The 16,325-nt window shown below is 40.3% G+C and overlaps 1 protein-coding gene and 1 non-coding gene across 2 annotated transcripts in view; both read left to right on the top strand.

Annotated features, from left to right (window-relative positions):
* Positions 1 to 16,325, top strand: part of JAM2 (junctional adhesion molecule 2) — an 81,557-nt gene that overhangs the window by 168 nt on the left and 65,064 nt on the right. The window lies entirely within an intron of this gene.
* On the top strand, positions 9,260 to 9,366 carry LOC123784454 (U6 spliceosomal RNA). The gene has a single exon (XR_006777449.1). It is a non-coding gene; the product is annotated as a U6 spliceosomal RNA (small nuclear RNA).

A 16,325-nucleotide genomic window follows, 5' to 3' on the forward strand; every position in this document is an offset into this window, starting at 1 on the left:
TCGAGCCCAAAGAGCCGGGCGAAACCCTTGCTTCCCGCAAAAAATATTTCTGGGGAGAAAACCCGGGGAAAGACGACTTCCGTTGAGTCTTGTTTTCGTGGTCAGCCCGGCCGGTCACGCTGATGACATCTTTTTTTTTTTTTTTTTTTAAGATTTTATTTATTTATTCGACAGAGATAGAGACAGCCAGCGAGAGAGGGAACACAGCAGGGGGAGTGGGAGAGGAAGAAGCAGGCTCCCAGCCAAGGAGCCTGATGTGGGGCTCGATCCCATAACGCCGGGATCACGCCCTGAGCCCAAGGCAGACGCTTAACCGCTGTGCCACCCAGGCGCCCCACGCTGATGACATCTTAACTCTCGGTTTTGCAAGGGTGAATTCTTAGGTGCGGAGGGGCCTGCGCCAGGATTCTCCATTGATTGAGCCACGGAAGGAAACTCTGTAAGCCATAGAGCTCTTGACAAGTTAGTTTACGTAGTATTTGGAGAGTAGAGAGAGCATATTACAGGCATCCTGGTGATGCTGGCCTGCTGGTCTAGGGACCCACAGGGGGTACGGCGGGGCCAGCCTCTTGAGAGGATCCCTGGCTGTGTGCAGGACAGAAATCAAACACGAGCCAGCAGGAGGGGAAAGCAGAGTTTGTTGAAGACAGAGAGTGCAGGTACAGCCAGGGTGTCTGGGAGACCCAGAAAGGAAAAGAGAGCGCCTCGTCTTTGCTTGGGGCCTGGGAGTTTCTATTGAGGACGGTGGTGTCCTCTTAGGCATCAGGAACCAGTTAGAACAAAGATGAGGCTCAGGTCTTATTCCTGTGAGCCAGGGGGTCTTGGTGTCCAGATGTCTAGCTCTGGTGGTCTGGAATACCATATGATCGATTCCTCACCATTCTCACCAGAATAGAATAGAATAGAATAGAATAGAATAGAATAGAATAGAATATTCTAAAGAAATCATTATTTCTCTTCTAAAGAAATCCTTAACTCGTTGTCCCCTACGGAGAGGACATACACTATTTGTATTATAAAGCATATGTAAAGTGGGGGTGCAGGACCTAGCAAGAATAGAAGCAGGAAAAGGAGCAAAAATCAGATTTTTATAGAGTCCTTCAGTTTCCCTATTCTCACTGGGGTGGAATTTTTGTTTCTTATCCCACGGAGCCAGAGCAGTGCATAGATAGATACATGTTGCACTCAATAGATACGTGTTGAATGATTGACTGCCTTTGCGGAAAGTTCGAGCTCAGAAACTAACGCCTTGGCCATACCAGCATGTTATTGCTATCGAAGCAAGCATAACCTAGGTGAAGTATAATAATGATGTTTATTCAAAGTTGTCGGATGCTGTGACTTGAGGCGTGTAAAAGTTTACAAATTAAGCTCGTGGCCTTTTCCCGTCGGCTCCGACTTGCAATGGGAACACACCACCACCAGGGGCCGGCACCGGCTAAAGAACAAATACCAGGCATTTCCCCCCACCCCCACCCCCCACCCCAAACCCCCACTCCGCGCCCCGTGCCTTCCCTTGGGGAATTGGGTGAAATTCGGTCATGAAGTACAGACTTCCAGCTGTAAGGTAAATCAGTACCGGGGAGGTAATGTCCAACATGATGACTATAAGTAACAACATGGTATGTTTGAATGTAGCTAAAAATACAAGTCCTCAAAATTCTCACCACCATCTCTGTGAAGCGACAGATATTATTAACCTACTGTGGTAATCCTTGTGCAGTCTGTATTTAAAGTCTTTGTGCTGTACACCTTAAACAGTGTCGTGTGAGAATTATAAAACTGGAAGAAAAAAAAAGAGCCTGTGCCTCCATACATATGTCTCCTTGTTCTGAATTTTATCTTCACAACAATTGCTCAGGAAGTGTCGTTCCCTTCACTTTTAAAATGAGAAATGTAAATAAGGAGCCAGTTTTGGACTTAAAGCTGGTCGAGTTTTACCCGGCCACTTCTCATTTAAGATCCTATTCTAAACCATGAAATATACATATACATCTATGTGGGATGTTTGTCTTTTGCTCCCTTCTTAAATTTATATACACTTACTCCCTCAAAAGATCTTTGTTCATCAGTCCTTTAGATTTTAACCCCATCTAGTTGCCTTCAGAACATTTTAGAGCAATATTGACACAAAGCCTCAGAACATAAATTTAAGTAAGTTTCACCATGAATCAATCACAGTGGGAGCAGAAATTGGAAGTCCCAGGTATCACAGAAATGAACTTGGTTGGAAGGATGTTAGTAATGGTAATGTCCAGCAAAGGTTGAACATACGCCAATCAATCAGGTTTATTCATTTTTGTAAACCTACTCATTCAATAGGCATAATAATCTTTATTTTCCAGAAGAGGAAATCCAGGTTTGGGGAACCTGAGAGACCGACCCAAGGTAAAGCCTTTGGTCAAGAAGTCCCTCAAAATATTTCCTTATGCTAAATCTCTTTTCTGGCCTCCTTTATCAGCTTTCACCCCAAATTTTAGTCTTACTGTGTTAGTCTCTCTCCCAAATAAAAAGAATCATCAGGTCTGTGGTAGTAAATATCAAAGGTCAGCCTAGAACATCTTACTGTACCAGAAAACAAGAAAATTCTCAAAAGACAGGCAGAAACGTGTTAAATGGACATAGCATCCAGCTTGACAAGAGCTCCCATTGTACAAATCCGGACAGTTTAAATAAAATAGATAATGATGAAGGATTATAACATTATACGTGTTTAAAAAAAATCCATGAGTCCATAGTGATACTCAAAAATAAATGGGAGTAGAGAGGAAGTTTTCTTTACAAAATCCAGGTAAGAACAGAATGTGGAAAAAATCACCACTCTGCAACTACACATGTAATGACTGATTCAGAAAGGGGTCACCTATGGATGCTAAAAGCAGTGGGGAAATTTGTTGGGGATCCAGATATTCACCAAGTGTCTATCACCCCACAGATTATCCCCACAAGGGGATAAAGGAAACATCATTGGAAAAATCTGGTGGACCCCACTTTAACATCACCCCAAATGGGACAATCTGACACTTTTTGTGCCTCCTAGTTGTGATTTTAAGAACGTGACGTGTAGTATTCCTACCATAACTGTTTAACCTAAATCTAAAGAATCATGAGGAAGAGAAACCAGATATATCCAGGAAATGATACATTCCACAAAACAGCTGGCCTAAGCTCTTCAAAAATCTCAGTTTCATGAAAGAGGAACCAAAAAAGTTCAGGAACTGTTCTACATTCAAGGAGACTAAAAAGGTAGATGACAAGTAGTCACGTGTGATCCTCACTTGGGTTTTGGATCAGAAAGAAAAAAAATTCCAAAAATATTATTATAACAAATTCGAATATGAACTGTATGGTAAACAATATCATTGGAACACTGTTGTATTTCTTGGACCTGATAACAGTATTATGGTCATACAGGAGAAATATCCATGTTCTTGGGTAGAATGTGGGAAGATTTAGGGGTACAGCCCCCATCATGCCTGTAACTCTAATGGCTCAGTAAAAATCAAGGGCTTTATATCTAGAGTCGGAGCAAGAGAAATTCAGCAAAGGTGGCAAAACGTTAACAACCCGGGAAGCTAAGCGAGGTGTCGATTGTACACCCTCAACATTATTCTGAAATTTTTCAAAATAAAAGGTTGAGGGAAAAACCACAGTGGTTTTCAACCACGGAAGTTTGTTTTGCTCACATGGCTCATCAGGAGGTGGCAGCTACAGGCCAGCTGTGCACAGCTCCGCAACTTGATTCCAGAATCCAAGCTGTTGAAGCAGCCCTCAGCCCGCCTTCGTCCTTGCACCCCCTCCCTGTCCCCCTTCCTCCCCCGCCCCCCGTCCCCGGCGCTGCTCTCCCCCCCCCCCCCCCCAGGGACTTGTGGTTCCCAGGAGGAAGAAAGGGAGAGCAAGGTCTGCTCAGTGCACTGGTTCCTGAAAGCTTCTTCTCAGACTCACTCGTTCATGGCCTCACAGTCCCCTAGCCCTAGCAAGTCCAATGGCCAAGCCCAGGGGCAATGGGGCAGGCAGCGCCTGCCTTCTTGGGAGCCAGTGAGTGAGATCACAGAATTCAAGGAGAAAAGCAACTCACGGACATCTAGAATCCAATAGCCCGGTGACCCTCCCAAGATCCATTATTCTCCCAAGATCACCAGCTGAGTGGGGACTCAAACTCAGGTCCATCTCCAAAGCGTATGCTTTGTTTTTCTCTCCAACTCATGGTTTGTTTGTTTTTTAATACAAATACTTGATTTTACATTTTCAAATTATTATACATTTACTTGCTTGGAAAATCGAGGACATACCTATTATAGGATAGACTTTGAAGAGTTTTTCTCCCAGCTCTTGTCCCCACTCATTCTTCCCAAAACCTCACACAGGATACCACTATTATTAATTCTTGGGCATTCTTGAGAGTTTCGGGCGCCTCTATCAGCTAACCCAAATGTATGAACTCCCTCTCTTCCTCCTTTATGTCCCCAAATGCAACGTACCAAACACATAGTTCTTGGCCTTGCAAAGCTGAGCTTGTCATCAGCTTAAATTTGTTAGTCTGGCTCTCCTGAGGAGCAGATGCCAAGACAGACTTAAATATGCAAGGATTTTCTTCCAGTGAGAGAAGAGGGCAAGGCGGGCTCCACGTGAAGTAGAGGAGGAAGAGAGCCTGGAGGCACCCCTGGCTACCCGAGAACCCTAAGGAAGCTGGTCCACACCATGACTGGAGGGGGCGCAGTCCTTGGGCCCAAGACCAGAACTAGAAGGATCCCAGTTGTCCAGGGGCAGGCCTGCCAGGCTCCGTCTCCGGCTGGGAACACTGGGTGGGAGGTGTGCCCTCGGAGCAAACAGGGTGGATTTCAGAGTTCAACAGCAGGGGCTCTCGGTCATGACCACCACCACCCCCCCCCCCCCCGTAGTTGGAGGTCAATGAAGCATTTGAAATAAGCTGTATTTAAGAAATCAAATAATGAAAGAAGCACTTGCTATGTATTTTACATTTACTGCATAATAAACACACACACACATTTCTATCAGTGATCTCCTATCAAGGCTCCACATCTTCCAATTCCACCTGGCCTGAAAGGTATAGACAAACACACAACTCCTAAGATTATAAGAACAGAGTAAAAAGCAGGTGCAATCCAAGGCTTTTCTTTCTATTTGTGTGATACCATGGGGCAAAATGGTACCTTTACTTCAACATCATTCCTTACTAACTCCTTCATGGGCTAAGGTAGCAGTGGAGTGTGTGTGTGCGTGCGTGTGTGTGTGTGTGTGTGTGTGTGTGTGTGTGTGTGTTTCGGGGGCTTCTAGAGAAATGAAATGCAGTTGAATATAAAAATGTACGTATAGATGGGGCGCCTGGGTGGCTCAGTCAGTTAAACATCTGCCTTTGGCTCAAGTCATGATCTCAGGGTCCTGGGATCAAGCCCCACATCAGGCTCCCTGCTCAGCAGGGGAGTCTGCTTCTCCTTCTCCCTTTGCCCCTCCTCCCACTCATGCTTGCACTCTCTCTCTCTCTCTCTCTCTCTCAAATAAATAAATTCTTTAAAAAAAAAATAAAGATTAAAAAAAGTGTGTATATAGGAGCGCCTGGCTGGCTCAGTGAGTGAAACATGTGACTCTTGATCTCAGGACTGCAGATTCAAGCTGGATGTAAAGATTACTGGGTGTAGAGATTACTTAAAAAAAATTTTTTTAGTTGTATGTAGAGTCCACTCCTGCTAGCATTCCTCCTTTAAACTATTCCAGTCTTCCTTATGCCACAAGAAAATATTATCAGTTCTTTCTTATTAGTAAAGAAGAAAGAACCAAGGATACATATCGCCAAAGTAGAGTTTCTTCTTAAGTAATATTTTCTATTTCATTTTACAAATGCATGCGCGTGTGTGTGTATTTGCACATGTGTGCATGTGTAAGAATTGTGATAGGAAAGTAAATGTTTTGTTTCTAACCTTCATTAATAAATACCAAGTAACATTTATTTAAAACACTAATGATTCAGTAAGTCTTAAAAACTATAAATTAAATCACGAGTTGAAGGGAGAGTATGGACCATTTATCCCAGCCACCTCATTTACTAGAGAGAGAAGATGATTTACAGAAAGACTAGTATTTGGCTCAAGGTCATACAGAATGCTAGTGTAGCATCTGGGATCATTGGAAACACCAGGGCATGTGGAAAATGCCAGGACTCCTGAAATTGGCATGCGCTCCTTAAAATGTTCTGAATCATCCCACCCTGCGGCAGCCACACCAAACCCTTCATTTCATAGTTCTGTGAACACTGCAAGAATTCTCTTCCCATTTGCTTGGGATCTCAAAGATGTACTAATCCCCCAAACACATGTTAATATGGATTTTCTTTGATGAAGAGGGACAGATATATTCTCCAGAAGTAAGCTTCTCCTTCAGTCCTCCCTCCTATTTGAGACTGAGAAAACTTAGGAGAGTACCCTCAAGTTCATTTGGAGTCTTTAAGGGTGAGGGTTCATGAAAATGGGGAGTGGGGTGAAAAGTGGCCAAGGTGAGGCTTTTTTTGGTGAAACAACGTACTTTCTTCCAGAATCCTCCCTAATTACACATAACATCTTTTTTCTCACTTTTTATTGTCCTTTTAAACTCTTGAATTTCCCTGTCTAAATTTGCTATTCCTTGGTTTTGACACTGGCCTGTCCTCCCTCCTCTCCCCACCACCCAATCTTGACCTGCCCTGGGAGAACACACAAGCTGAATCCTGAACACCCAAAAGCCACCCACACCCAAAGACTAACTCACAAAATGTAGTATTGTGAGGCAGTGAAAGCCTCAGTTAGATCCCAGATCTCCGCTCCTTAGCCCTGTGACCTGGGGACAGTTGGACCATAATTTACTTAACCATACTCTCTTTGATGCACACTTAGGATATGTGAAATATTTGGCTGCAACGAGCATCTGTTTATCCAAAATCTGTGCCCTGGTATATTTCTTCAGAAGAGGCTCCCAGCAACAGAATTGCTTGGTCAAGGGTATACGCATTTGAAATTTTGATAGGTGCTGCCAAAGTGTCCACCAAAGCCATTAAACAAGACAAAGCAGAGATACGTTTATTCCAGATGACAGTTGCAAGTATTATCATTGTGGTAAAAGGCCACACTTTCATGCATCTTTGACTTGGTGAATGAGGTCCAAGGTCATGCCCTCTGATCTTCCACCTTCCCCATTTCATATAAAAGAGCTTTTTTAACTTGGCCTGGCATTGATCTGTTGAAGTCATCATAGAAAATGCAAACTGAGAGCTGGTAGTTTCTTGTCAATCTTTACTTCACATGGCTGGATTATATCTCTCAACCCTATTATAAAAGCTTGACCACCTAATTGCATATCTTCAATCACGATGAGTTGATCTATCCAGACTTTTCTTCATGTTTTCCTCTAGATTCCCTCAAATGGTTTTACATTTTTTATTGCTGTTTTATGGTACACAAACAACATAGCTCTCTGTAAAAATTCAAACGCAGAGAGAGTAAAGCATGAGTCATTCTTCCCAATCTCGCTGTACTCTCTATCTCTATATTTCTATACCTAGATCTCAGATCTACTTAGTTTCTCAGTCCATTCTTTAAGACTCAACTGCTCCATAAACTGTTCACGTTATTCAAATAAATCCCCAAGAAGTGGCAAAGGCAATGAAATATAGGAATGAAAGAATAAAGAAACAGAAACTCCCTGAGCAGTTCTCTCTGTGACAACTGTGGGAGTATTTTGATAACTGTTGGCAGCAGGACACTGCATGTGATGTGGGGAAGGAAACCTTGGCATTCAAACAAGCAAATGGTTTGGCGACAGTTTATTAAATTTCTGCAATGCTTGCAAATGCCAGTAACAATTTCTCAGACTGCGGACTTACTACATGTGACAGATTTGAGAATGGCTCACAATTGTCATCAAATAAATTACCTTTCAAAATTAAAAATTGTAGGAACTCTGAATAATTGTCACTACTAAAACAAAAGCTCCCTGGAATTTATGTATTTAACTTTTGTGTTTTGGCTGCTTCTCTGTCACAGCATCAGAAGGCAAGCAAAGGCATCCAAGTAAAATCATAATTAAATCTCACTGGTAAGTTTTTATCAAACTATTAGATCTCCTTCATGCAAAAAAAAAAAAAAATCCACATTCCTTCCTAAATGTATATCTGTAAATGCCTACATTAAAAAAGATTTTCAAAGCAATAGCTAACATTATACCTTAAGGAGCTAGAATAAGAAAACCAAAGCTAGTGAAAGGTAGGAAATAATAAAGATTAAAGCTGAGATCAGTGAAACAGAGGACAGAAAAACAATAGAGAAAGTCGATGAATCCAAAAGTCAGTTATTTGGAAAGATAATTTTTTTCTTGGTTAGCTAAACTGACCAAGAAAAAAGAGAGAAAACACAAATTATTAAAATCAGGAATAAGAGATGGAACATTACCACCAAACTTACAATAAAATAGATGATAAAGAAAGCTATGAACAACTGTAAGCCAATAAATCAGATAACTTAGTTTTGAAATGGACCAATTCCTAGAAAGACACAAACTACCAATACTGACTCAAGAAAAAAAATAAAAAATCTGAATAGGCCTGTAACAAGTTAAGAGATAAAATTAGTAATTTTAAAAATTTCCTACCAATAAAAGACCAAGTTCAGATGACTTTAATGGTGAAGTCTACCAAATGTTTGAAGGCAAATTAATACTAAATCTTTGCAAAGTCTTCCAAAATAGAAGAGAGGCAGGAACACTTTTCAATTCATTTTATGAGGCCAGAATTATTCTGATACCAAAACCAGAAAAATAAATCACAAGAAAAAAGAAAAATTACAGACCAAAATTCTGTATGAATATAGATGCAAAAAATACTAGCAAACTGAATCCAGCAACATTTAAAAAGATTAGATACCAGACCAAATGGGATTTATCCCAGAAATTCAAGGGTGGCGTAATATATGAATCTCAATCAGTGTAATACACTATATATAGAATAAATGATGAAAAAAACACATGATAATCTCAACAGATGCAGAAAAGACATTTGATAAAATCCAACATTCTTTCTTGATCAAAACACTCAACAAACCAGGAATAGAAGGAAATTTGCTCAACCATCCACAGCTAACATCATACACGATGGTGAAAGAGTGAATATTTTCTCCTAAATCAGAACAAGAAAGAAAAGGATGCTAACTCTCTTCTGTTTAACATCATACTGGAGGTCATATCCAGGACAATTAGGCAGGAAAACAAAATGAAAGTGCTCACTTGAGCAGCACATATACTAAAATTGGAACAACACAGAGAAGATTAGCATGACCCCTGCACAAGGGTGACATGCAAATTCATGAAGCATTTAAGAGAAAGAAAGAAAGAAAGAAAGAAAGAAAGAAAGAAAGAAAGAAAGAAAGAAAGGGAAAGAAGAAAGAAAGAAAGAAAGAGAAAGAAGAAAGAAAGAAAGAAAGAAAGAAAGAAAGAAAGAAAGAAAGAAAGAAAAGAAAAAAAGAAAGAAAGAAAGAAGGAAGGAAAAGAAAGAAAGAAAGGGAAAGGAAAGGAAAGGAAAGGAAAGGAAAGGAAAGGAAAGGAAAGGAAAGGAAAGGAAAAGAGAGAAAGGCATCTGGATTGAAAAAGAAGAAGCAAACTATCTCTATTTGCAGATGACATGATACTGTACATAGAAAATCCAATCCACTAAAAAAGTATTAGAACTAACAAAAGAGTACAGGAAGGTTGCAGGATATAAGATCAATATAAAAAATCCATTTCTATTTCTGTTTCTATAGACAAGCACTGAAAATTCTTTTTTTTTTTTAAGATTTTATTTATTTATTTGACAGAGAGAGTCAGCCAGTGAGAGAGGAAACATAGGCAGGGGGAGTGGGAGAGGAAGAAGCAGGTTCCCAGCGGAGGAGCCTGATGTGGGGCTCAATCCCAGTACTCTGGAATCACACCCTGAGCGGAAGGCAGACGCCTAACGACTGAGCCACCCAGGCGTCCCAGCACTGAAAATTCTGAAAACAAAATTAAGAAAACAATTTCACTTACAATAGCATCAAAAAGAATAAATTACTTAGGTGTAAATTTAGTAAAAGAAGTGCAAGACTTGTACACTGAGGGGTGCCTGGGTGGCACAGCGGTTAAGCGTCTGCCTTCGGCTCAGGGCGTGATCCCGGCATTATGGGATCGAGCCCCACATCAGGCTCCTCTGCTGGGAGCCTGCTTCTTCCTCTCCCACTCCCCCTGCTTGTGTTCCCTCTCTCGCTGGCTGTCTCTATCTCCGTCAAATAAATAAATAAAATCTTAAAAAAAAAAAAAAGGACTTGTACACTGAAAACTATAAAACATCAATGAAAGTAATTAAAGACCTTAAAAAATAGGAAGATATCCTATGTTCATGGATCAAAAGACTTAATATTGTCAAGAGGGTAATACTCCCCAACTTGATTTGTAGATGCAGTATAATCCCTATCAAAATCCCAGCTGGTTTTGGAAGAAATTGACAAGCTGGTTGCAAAATTCATACAAAATTGCAAAGAACCCAGAATAACAAAACAATCTTGAAAAAGAAGAACAAAGTTAGAAGACTCATACTTCCCAATTTTAAAACTTACAGTAATTAAGACAATATGGCACTGGCTTACAGATGGACATATAGAATGATGGAAAAATCGAGATTCCAAAAATAAATCCTTATATTTATGGACAACTGATTTTTGACAAATGTACCAAGACATAATAGGAAAAGAATAATATTTTAAATAAATAGTGCTAGGACAACCGAATATCCACATGCAAAGAATGGAATTTACTTACCAAGATTTATCTCCCATACCAGACAACATACACAAAAGTTATATAACTGCCTCACAACATATACAAAAAGTTAATTCAAAATGAATTACAAACCTAAATAAAAGAGCTAAAACTAGAAAACTCTTAGACAAAAATATAAGAGTAAATCACTGGGACCTTTCCTAGATTAAAAAAAAAAAAAGGCAAAGCAAAAAAGAAAAAAATAAATTGCACTACATCATACTGTGTGCACGAATCATCAAGAACGTGAACAGATTTCCACAGAATGGGGAAAAAATTTATAAATCATATATCTGACAAGAAACTTGTATCCAGAATATATTAAACACACAAACCCAATAACAAAAAGGGAGCAACTTATCTAAATCAAAAGTGGGCAACCATTTGAAGAGACATTCCTCCAAGAAGAAACACAAAATAACCAGCAGACATGAAAAGCAAGGAGAAGATGCTCCACATCATTAACCATCAACCATTAACCAAATGGGATATTACTTCACACCCATTACATTGGCTTTAACTGAAAAAGTAGTTGTGGACAAACGCTGAGGAGGATGTGGAGACACCGTAATCCAACACTGCTGGTGGGAATGTCAAGGGGTACCACTGCTTTGGAAAAGAGTCTGGCAGTTCCTCAAAATGCTGAGCATACACTTATGATGTAACCTAGCAATTCAACTCTGAGGCATATACCAAGAGAAATGAAAACATATATCCACCCAAAAAGTGGTACCCGAATATTCATAGCAGCATCAGTCATAATAGCCGAAAGGTGGAAACAACCCAAATGTCCATCAACTAATGGATGAAAAACAAAATGTAGTGTATCCATACAACAGAATATTATTCACCAGCGAGAAGGAATAAAGTACGATACATGTTACAACACAGTCATGAGTCCAGAAAACATTATGCTAAATGAAAGAAGCCCATCACGAAAAATCACATAGTGTTTGGTTCAACTGATAGTAAGTGTTCAGAATAGGAAACTATATAGAGACAGAAAGTAGGTTAGTGGTTGATTAGGACTGGGGGAAGGGGGTCGAGAGTGGGTGTGATTGCTAACGGGTACTAGGTTTCTTTTAGAAGAGACTAAAATGTTCTAAGATTAGATATGGTGACGGTTGGGGCACCTGGGTGGCTCAGTCAGTTGTGTGGCCAACTCTTGATTTCAGCCTAGGTCATGATCTCGGGGTCCTGGGATCAAGCTCTGTGTTGGACTCTACGCTCAGCAGGGAGTCAGCTTCAGGATTCTCTCTCTCTCTCTCTCTGCCCCTCCCCCCACTTGCCAGTTCTCTCTAAAATAAATAAATCTTTTTTTTTAAAGATATGGTGATGGTTTCACAGCCCTGTAAATGTACTAAACAAACTGAATTTATGCTTTAAATGGGTGAATTGTATAGCATTTGACTAATATCTTAACAAAGCTGTTTTTAAAAAATTCCCGACTAGTCTGGCTCTCCTTTTGACAAAATACCTTATTCCTAGTCCCTTGGTCATGACACTTGCCTGCCTCTTCCCATCAGCCTTGACACGCCCTGGAGAGGAGGCCAGCTGGGTCTTGACCACCTAAAACCACCCCCAAATTAGTTGGAAACAACCAGCAGGAACTGCCAATGAAAGAGCACAGCTCCAGAGCTAAGCTGTCTTTGTTCAAATCCCTGCTCTCCACTTCTTAGCCCTTGACTTGTATTAGTTTATTTGCACCTCATGCTTCTAATTCATCATGAAAAATCGGAGTAATTACAATAACTTGTAGCCTTGGGGACAATTAAAGCATTGGCATTCAGCACACTCATAGGTACACTCAAGGTCAGTTTTTGTTATTGGGAGTGGCCTTCATGCTCTGACTCTTGTGGGACTGGTTCTGGCCCAGATTTGAATGATTTCTCACTTTATTCACGTGGAGATGACAATAGTTGCCTTCGCTGGGCTCCCTAACTTAGCAGAAAGCACTAGGTCTATCTGCTACGCCATGGGTTAGCCGCACAGCCATTTGGGCATGGGAGGGAGTTGAGCACATGTCCGCAGTTAAATGGAATTATGTGTTTTCAATCAGAACATACTCTGCATTGAGTGTGTAGCTAAGGGGACTCATTACCTCATTCTTAGAAAAATAATTACACATAAAATAGGAGTATAGAATACATTTAGAAGGTAGAGAACACTTAAAACATCGGGAAAAGGGAGTGTATTGACAATTCCGGTTGTAAATCTTCCACTTAGTTGTAATCTGATTGTTTTTTATTCAACTCAGGTTAATTTTCCTGTTGGTATAAGTCATCTCTGATAATCATTCTGTACTTATTCTCATCCCTTTCCCTTGCAATCCACAATATTTAGATGCTCAAAAAGCTGCAAATTCAACCCAGTGTACAATAAAAAATTTCCATCATGTTTGTCAATGAGAATTTGAGAATCCAAGTAGTAATGTACAACTGATATCCCAAATGTTAATAACTGAGTATTTATGAACAGGCAGTCTGGCTGATTTTTACCTGTGCCAGTTTCATGAGACTTTATAATAATTTAGGGCAGTGGTTCTATACCTTCTCTGAGTACCTTTTTTAGACATTTTTCCTGTGGCCCCTCATGACATTTTATTTTTAAGATCTTATTTTTAAGGAATCTCCACACCCAATGTGGGGCTCAAACTCAGGACCCTGAGATCAAGAGTGGCATGCTCTACCAGCTGAGCCAGCCAGACACCGCCCCCCACCGTGACATTTTAATATCACTGGTATACAGTTGACCCTTGGACAACATGAGGGTTAGGAACACCAACCCCCCACACAGCCGAAAATCTGCATATAACTTTAGATTCCCCCAAAACTTAACTCCTAATAGTCTACTTTTCACTAGAAGCCTTATGGGTAACATGAGCAGTATATTAACACATAGTTTATATGTTACATGTATTATATACTGCATTCTTACAATGAAGTAAGTCAGAGAAAAGAAAATGTCATTAAGAACGCCATAAGGAAGAGAAAATACATTTACAGTACCACATTTATTGGAAAAAATCCACAGTTCAGGGGCACCTGGGTGGCTCAGTCGTTAAGTGTCTGCCTTCAGCTCAGGTCATGATCCCGGGTCCTGGGATCAAGCCCCAGTCAGGCTTCCTGCTCAGTGGGAAGCCTCCTTCTCCCTCTCCTTCTGCTTGTGTTCCCTCTCTCGCTGTCTCTCTCTGTCAAATAAATAAAATCTTTAAAAAAAAAAAAAAAAAGAATCCACAGTTCAAACCCCTGCTGTTCAAGGGTCAACTGTACTACATATCTGTTTCAGCTTTTTTACCTCCAAAAAAATAATTTCCTCTCCCTTGGGGGCAATATTGCACCCATTGAGAATACATGGCCTTATTCTAGTATTCAAATTGCATATGGTAAGAAAAAGTAGGTCGCGCTAACTTCCTCCTGCCACCTGTTATTTCAGAAGCAGAAATAGATCCGAAAAACATTCGAATATTGCCATGCTAATTCAGAGTGGTCCATGGACCGGCAGCATCGCCATCGCTCCCTAGTTGGTTAGAAATGCAGACTCTCAGCCCCAGCCAGCTCAGCCCTACTCCATCAGCACCCGCATTTTTAACACGATCCTCTGTTAATTCCGATGCCCCTTAGCCTGAGAAGCACTGGTTTACAGGCCAGTCTTCTACTCAGTTGGGAAACATTAAGATAAAATGTGTGAATGGAAAAAAAGATACTTAGGCCCTAATGCCAGTTTTTAAGTAACCCACGCCTTCCTCTCAAGTTCTGACTCATACACCAAGTTTCTTTGGTCATCAATATTATTTTTTAAATGTACAAAGGGGTGTGTTTTGTTTATTTGAGAAATGATAATTTTATTTACTTCTAAGCAAGTGAAAAATCCCCATGAGGTCTCATCTTGCTGCCCTCCCTCCTCGCCCTTCTTCTTCTTCTTCTTTTTTTCTCTTTCTCTCCTAAAAAGCAGGTGTGTTCCAGTTAGTTGGACAGAACAAGATAAATAAAAATAAAGAGAAGTTTTTCTTTTTCTCCCCAGTGAATTAGCCTTCCAATTTTCCAGTCAAGGCCTCCATAAAATTAAGCTTGTTTTGACAGTGATAATTTCTCTTGGATCAAGTGAATAAGGAGAGCCAGTAATAAGGCAAAGAGGTTTTATCTACTTTACCATTTTGAAGAGCCAGCGAGTCAGCATGGGGGAGAGAGGATACTGAATTAATTCAATATACTCTGGTTCCTTATTTATAAAAAAAAAAAAAGTTAATTTTTTAATTAATTTTTGAGGGGATAAGAATGATATTTTGAAATGTGTGTAAAATAAATGTGAAACCTCTCAGCCATACAGAAAAGAAGACGCAGTATGACAAATGCCGTGGACCCACCACCTACATTAACAATCTGACACATTTAACTGCTTCTATATTATTCTGAAGCATTTCAATATGAATTACAGATAGATGACAGTTCACCCTAATTTTTCAGGGTGTTTTTTTTTAAATAAGGATTTTTTTTTTTTTTACGCAAAACATGAGTTTTACTTAACTAAGACTTTTGAGGTTAAAACTGGAGAGATTTCCACTACCACAAAGCTTCCATTGTTATTCTCATCACTTTTTCCCCAACCAGCAGGAGATGAGAAAAAAAAACCTGGACCTGTTAGAATTGGCCCAAGTACCCGCTGAGACTTTATTTTTTTGATGTTTCCAGAAGAGCCTTGACAGCAGAAACCAAAGTTCTCTTTAATTCTACACTGTTGACGAAGACTGTGGTCAACTTAGGCCAAAAGCCAAAGCTCTCCTCATTGAAAAATGCTGTAGAAGATTTGGCTAAACACCAGCAGCTTTTTCTTAGTTAAGAATCTCAGCTAACATGTTGGAGCTTTTAAATGCAGAAAGAAGGGGGAATGGAAAAGAGATGAGAAGAAGATCAGAAGAGAGTAGACACAGGGCATCTTGTCAACCCCAACTCAAATGCTAGGCAAAAGGCACCTCTTTCTTCTGTCTCCCAATATCCCTTTCTATTCCAACACTTGACTTACTAGGATAAATTTAAATATATTTTAAACAGTTAATGAGGCACGTGTGTGTTGGTGCATGCATGTGTGTGCTTGCATGGGTTCTTGTGTGCATGTGTAGTGGCTGGGGGTAGAAAGAGAGATAACCTGTAGTAGTTGAATGGAGGTTGTTTATCATATTGACATCTTTCCAGCAGCAATATATGGCATTGTTTTTAGAAGACTGGCGTGTTCTTTATTTTTTAAATTGAAAGACTAAAACATAAGAGTTGTCCAGTTTTATAGTTGAAAGTGCTTTCCAACCACATACCTCAGTCCCATCTTCTACATATGAGGAACTGAAGTTCCAGAGGTGTTGGGTGGCTTATCTAAGAGCATATCTAGGAGAAAGAAATGTTCCTTCTGGAATGGCCCGTGTATCCTCACTTTTGATTTTCAGTACTCCAGGATGTTTAGACCCTATCCTAGGAAGGAATAGCAAGGATGGCCACTTCCCCTAGGGGCTCTAACCCGGG

Source organism: Ursus americanus, chromosome 4 (assembly GCF_024610735.1).
Source record: "Ursus americanus isolate L20-20 chromosome 4, mUrsAme1.1.p, whole genome shotgun sequence".
NCBI classification, from domain to species: Eukaryota; Metazoa; Chordata; class Mammalia; order Carnivora; family Ursidae; genus Ursus; species Ursus americanus.